Source organism: Haliotis rufescens, unplaced genomic scaffold, assembly GCF_023055435.1.
Source record: "Haliotis rufescens isolate VD_foot unplaced genomic scaffold, xgHalRufe1.0.p SCAF_41, whole genome shotgun sequence".
Classification (NCBI taxonomy): domain Eukaryota; kingdom Metazoa; phylum Mollusca; class Gastropoda; order Lepetellida; family Haliotidae; genus Haliotis; species Haliotis rufescens.
Window position 1 is genome coordinate 1,419,866 of NW_025964124.1, and position 6,631 is coordinate 1,426,496.

The window sequence follows — 6,631 nt, forward strand, 5'->3', positions numbered from 1 at the left end:
ATCAACTTATTATGATTTTTTTAGGTATTATGTTTTGCTACTAGGTTGTCATGGACAGTGTGTACAAATACTTTCGTTTCAAAAGCCAGTAAAGCTCTGTTTGATATAAAGCAATTACAGCATAAATACCCAAAAAGTCCTGTCAATATGTTATCTAAGTTGTTTGATTGTAAAATAAAACCTATTTTGTTGTTTTGGGGCGGAGGTGTGGGGCTTCCAAGAAAGAGCTGTTATTGAAAGATTTCATAATATGTTTTTGTAAATATGTATTGTGTGCTGGTACACAAGTACCGATTAGTGCTTGTAGACTTGTAATATCAGATGTAAAGAAACTATAACTGTTAAGCGAATTTGTAGGATGTGTAGTACTAATAACACTGAAGATGAACTCCATTTCATATTTGATTGCGAGGCATGTGTATTGTTGAGAAATAAGTACATATTGCATATGTCATATGTCATCAAACATTTGTTAATTTCACAAATTACTGCCTTATAATGATGATGGTTTGCACGGAGATACTGGAAGATCTGAATTCAGTAATGTTTGTTTTTTTAATATATTTTTTTATTTTTTCAATCATTTTACATTTTTTTGATAAAGTGTGACATTCCAGTACATAGTTGATTATTCATCTAAATAGATGATGGCACGTTGACCAAAATTTATAGAATAGGCTAATGTCACACTCAATATTCGCTGAACATTTAGTAAGGTTTTAGTAGTTTCTTTTTTCGTTCTGAAAGACTTGAAATGACGGAAGTCTCTTATTTAACTTACTTTTAAATATAAGATCTTTTGTTATTAAAAAGATGATATTTAGAGGGCCATTGCGCTTTTCTGGAAAACCAATCATCACATGTTTATTTGTAATTTCGATTTGGATGTTAGCCTTTTGAAGTAGCCAAACTTCAAGTTGACGCCAGATTTGATGAACCATATTACAGGACCAGAAAAGATGGATTGGGGTCTCGATATCAACTGAACAAAAACTGCAATTTCGACTTTCAACATTACCTAATTTACACAAGAGAACATTAGTCGGAAGTATATGATGAAGTATTTTGTATTGGAGCCATTGCAGTTCAGTGTCTCTCGAACATCGATAAGGCATTCTATTGTATTGGGACCAGTTATCAATTGAATCATCCTTTAGAATATTCTTTTCCCATTTCGTACAGTGTACATTTTTTGTAATGATATCTGGAATTAGTAAGTTGTAGAAGCATTTCGATCCATTTGCAAATTTAAGCACATTTTTGATACTTGGGGGTATAATTGGATTTTGCAACTTGTTCAATTCTTCTAGTTCAACATTACTTGCCTTGAAATAGTGTTTAATGGCCACGGTAAGGCCGTTATATAGTAAGAAGTTCGTTTTTATATCGAAAGATATTAAAAAGTTGTCAAACGACAGAAATTTTCCATCTTTGTCAAGGAGGTCATTTATGAAACATACCCCCTTTTGATTCCAGGTGCTATAAAAGACGGGCTTACGCCCAGTACATGTATTACTGTTAAACCAAATATTATTGGCCAGTAAATGATTTGTGTCATGTTCCAGTTAAGCGTTTAAATCCCATCAGGCAGTCAAAATATCTTTGTAGTAATTGTCTGGGGTAAGTGGTAGTAGTTTATTTCTTAAATTGTTACAGTTTTTTTCTAATATAATGCCTGCACCTGCCGGTAACTTGGGAAGATTAAGATTAAATAGATAACTCCACTTGGATTTCGAAGTAAGAAAGCGTCTTATCATTGATATTTTTTTAGCCTGGATTGTTGCTTTAATGTTAGGGACATTGAACCCTCCATCCTTTTTTTCACAAATGATTTGGTTTCTCTTAATTTTGCCAGGCTTATTCTTCCAGATAAACTTAAAACAATTTCTTCGAAACGCATGAACAACATCAGTGTTTGGATGTGGGCTATTGGGATGTGGGATATTTAGTAAGCTGAATAAGTAATGTAGCCTAGGAATAATTAACAATTTTAAAATCGTGTTTCTGCCAAGGGGAGTAAGGTTGCGGGCTGACCAAATATACATTAACCGTTCACATATTCTAATCTTTTCTTTATAATTTGTTACTGTCATATCATCAAGATCCTGGGTAAATGTAAGTCCTATAAGGTCAAAGTCACTTTGGTCCCAATTGAGATTAAGTTGGGGGCATAATTTCATTTTTGAGCGTTTTTTTTTATCCAATCCATATGAGACGCGTTTTTTCAATGTTAACTTTTAGACCTGAAAATCTCGCAAAGACGTTTAATACATTAAACACAGCAAAGAGACATTGTTGGGAACCATCTAAAATACATGTTGTATCGTCTGCAAACTGATTGATTAGAAATTCTACAATGTCTATTGTTACCCATTTGACATATATATATAAATATATTTTTATCATTACGGCAAGAATCTCTGCACAGACAATAAATATGTATGGAGAGAGTGGATCACCCTGACGACATCCCCTTTGTATATCAAACATAGGCGAACCATAACCATTTACAAGTACACTGGGTTCTATCCCGTTTTATAATGTCATGAACCACGAACGTATTGATCGTCCAAAATTGAAAAAAGCTAGTGTCTTATCTATGAAGGACCAGTCAACGGTATCGAATGCCTTTTTAAAGTCGATAAGTAGAAGTAGTCCAAGGAATTTGGTGTGATTCTGTGTATTCCATAAGGTCATAAATAATCTCGTTATCTCGCCGATGTACCTACCAGACATAAAGTCTTTTTGGTTGTCGCTAATTAATATATGGAGCACAGATTTAATTCTTTTGGAGATAGCAAGGGAAGCTATTTTGTAAATTTGTAAAAAACTGATAAAAGTGAGATAGGTCTCCATTTTTTTAAAAACATTTTTGGTTTGTTACCTTTTGGAATGCTAGTAATAAGTCCCCTTTTTAGAGTTATGGACAATTCAACTTTATCATATGATTGATTTATAGATCGGATTAAAATTTTGTTGATATCTGACCAAAAGGATTTAAGAAATTCAGCAGTAAAGCCATCGGAACAGGGGCTATTATCATTTTTCAAACACTTCAGTGTTGCAAGTAGTTCTTCATAGTCAAGTTTGCCTTCTAGTGATGATGATAAGTTTTTATCCAGCTTAGGCACATTACAATTTTTCAATAATTTTTTCAAGATTAACATTACTAACATCATTTTTCTTATGATAGAAGTTGGAACAGAATTTTCTAATTTCTTCTTGAATTTCCTGTTGATTTGTTAAAACATCTCCATACTCGTTTTGAAGACAAGAGAAAGATTTATTTAGGAAATTTCTAGACTCTAACGATAAGAAATATTTGGTTGTTTTTTCCCCCTTTTCGACTGTGTTTACTTTTGCCCTTATCATAAGCCCTTGCGTTTTGATCTTATAATTATATTTTAATTTTTCATTTATCGTATCAATTTCCTTTAATATCTTAGATTAGGCTTCAGTGTCGTTCGTTGCATCCATGTCCTCGGTTAACTCATTAATCTTAGATTCTGTTTCTCGTTTTTTTTTTTTTTGTAAGATGAATATTTAATAGTCTCGCCCCTTATCTGCAAGAAAAGAATTTCGAAAAACATCTGGTCGTCTATGGTAAAGTCTCTGTCAGTAGAGTCATAGTTCTTGTATTGTTAATTTTTTTTCCGATATTGTTTTTTGGACAATAGCTACATAGTCTTTGTCCCTGAGAAGCGAGTTTTAAAATTTCCAGAATCCTCTCGCTTTTGGATTATTTTTGTGTTTATAATTGAAGGTGTCAAAGTAATAATCTTGAACTACATTCCAATCTCCACAGATAATTATATGATCGCTATTTAGTGATTTTATCGCTGTTTCAAGATCGTTGTAAAAGGTAGGGTCGTCAACATTCGGACCATAAAGGTTGATGATAGCTAACTTATATTTATCGATTGTGATTTCGACGATTAAACTATTACCATCATTATCTTTTACAACATTATCAAGAGCAAAGTCTATATTTTTAGCAAATAGGATAGCAGCACCTGTTGAATTACTGCTATAGGAACTGTAGAAGCGGTGTTTACAGCCCCAGTCTTCCGTTACTAACTTTTCCATATCTTCAGTAGAGTGAACATATTTTAAGCAGTATATAGATGAGCGCTTCTTTTTCAAGAATCTAAACATTTCCCTCCTTGTTTTCCTATTATTCAAACCTCTACAATTTAGAGATGTTATCTTTATCTTAGTCATGTTTTGAGATGATATGCTAGCAAGGTGCTCACAATGAATGAATGAATGAGAATATCCCGTAGGTACAGTATAGTTAGGGAACATGGATGGATATGAGCGAGAGCGGGAGTTGAGTGTAACATTGTCCAAAAGCATACATACAGCTATATCTATAGCACATGAAAAACTCAGAAAAGTATAACAAAGAGTTGATAAAGATGAAAAATGAATGGTAACTGAGCGTTGGGTATTCATGAAGTAATGTCGGTTTGCACGAAGATACTGGAAGATCTGAATTCAGTCATGTTGGTTTGCACGGAGATCCTCGAAGATCTGAATCTAGTCATGTTGGTTTGCACGGAGATCCTCGAAGATCTGAATCCAGTCATGTTGGTGTGCACGAAGATCCTGGAAGATCTGCATCCCATAAAGAAAGGTTTTCTATTTAATGTGAATCAAGGTGTAATGATCAGGATGAAATACATGTTTTATTTATCTGTAAGCTGTATGATAAGACATACGTGTATTCCCCCTTCTGTTCATATATCAGATACCAGCCACAACTTGATACATGTACTTGGTAGAAGAAACGAGACTTCTAAAACACATTTATACTACTTCTTAAGATGTGTAAACAAACTTAGGAAGTCTATCATTGTGTCACACAAAAATCATTTGCAGTTTGCTTTCCTTGATTTAGAGTGCATCTGAAACATTACTTGTGACGACGATGTATTCTGGGCCGGCCCTGTTCGACACATCAAGTATCTGTTGTCTCACTGCACGTGACCTTGTTATAGGGTAAACACGTCATACACGCTTCCGTGGTGGTATTGCTGTGTTGTGGTAATGTGGTAACATAGTATTGTGGTGTGTTGGAATGATAATAATGTTGTATTGTGGTATGGTGGTGTTGTGGTGTGGTGGTATGACAATAATGTTGCTTTGTGATGTGTCGGTGTGTTGGTGTTGGTGTTGGTGTTGTTGAGTTGTGGTGTGTTGGAGACTGTGCCTCCAGACCCACTCCGGAATGGCCTTGACACCTCACCAGGGACGTCACAGATTGAGGAGGGCCGTCAGCTAATTGCTTGATCGAATACGGACAACCTCCACCATGCTTATGTATTGTGGTGTGGTGGTGTGGTAGTAATGTTGTATTGTGGTGTGGTGTGGTGGTATTAGTATTCTGGTGTGGTGGTGTGGTGGTGTGGTGGTATGATCGAATAACGGACAACCTACGCCATCCTTATGCTTATGTTGGAATGATAATAATGTCATATTGCGGTGTGGTGGAATAATAATGTTGTATTGTGGTGTGTTGGAATGATAATAATGTTGTATTGTGGTGTGTTAGAATGATAGTAATGTTGTATTGTGGTGTGGCGGTATGATCGAATAACGGACAACCTGCACCATGCTTATGCGTATGTTGGAATGATAATAATGCTATATTGCGGTGTGGTGGAATAATAATGTTGTATTGTGGTGTGTTGGAATGATAATAATGTTGTATTGTGGTGTGGTTGAATGATAATAATGTTGTATTGTGGTGGGGTGGTATGATCGAATAACGGACAACCTGCACCATCCTTATGCTTATTTTGGAATGATAATAATGTTGTATGGCGGTGTGGTGGAATAATATTGTTGTATTGTGGTGTGTTAGAATGATAATAATGTTGTATTGTGGTGTGTTGGAATGATAGTAATGTTATATTGTGGTGTGGTTGAATGATAATAAGGTTGTATTGTGGTGTGGTGGTGTGGTGGTATGATCGAATAACGGACAACCTACGCCATCCTTATGCTTATGTTGGAATGATAGTAATGTTGTATTGTGGTGTGGTGGTGTGGTGGAATAATAATGTTGTATTGTGGTGTGGTTGAATGATAATAATGTTGTATTGTGGTGTGTTGGAATGATAATAATGTTGTATTGTGGTGTGGTTGAATGATAATAATGTTGTATTGTGGTGTGGTGGTGTGGTGGTGTGGTGGTGTGGTGGTGTGGTGGTATGATAATAATGTTGTATTTTGGTGTGGTGGTGTGGTTGTATAGTGGTATGATAATAATGTTGTATCGTGGTGTGGTGGTGTGGTGGTATGATCGAATAACGGACAACCTCCACCATGCTTATGCCAATGTTGGAATGATAATAATGTTGTATTGTGGTGTGGTGGTGTGATCGAATAACGGACAACCTACACCATCCTGGTGCTAATGCCATATTTTACTTCGTGTAGTTTCTTTTCCACGAGAGTGTGCATCTCAGTCTTTTTGTAGTCCTTGCCGATACCGATACTATATCAAAACCCATGCACATTAATATGCTTGTGTATACCTGCCTATTTGCTGCAAGTGAGATATGTTGAAAAATAGATGTGATCCAGGAAGTGGGGCCCATTTATTGTTCTAAATTAGTTTCTAGTT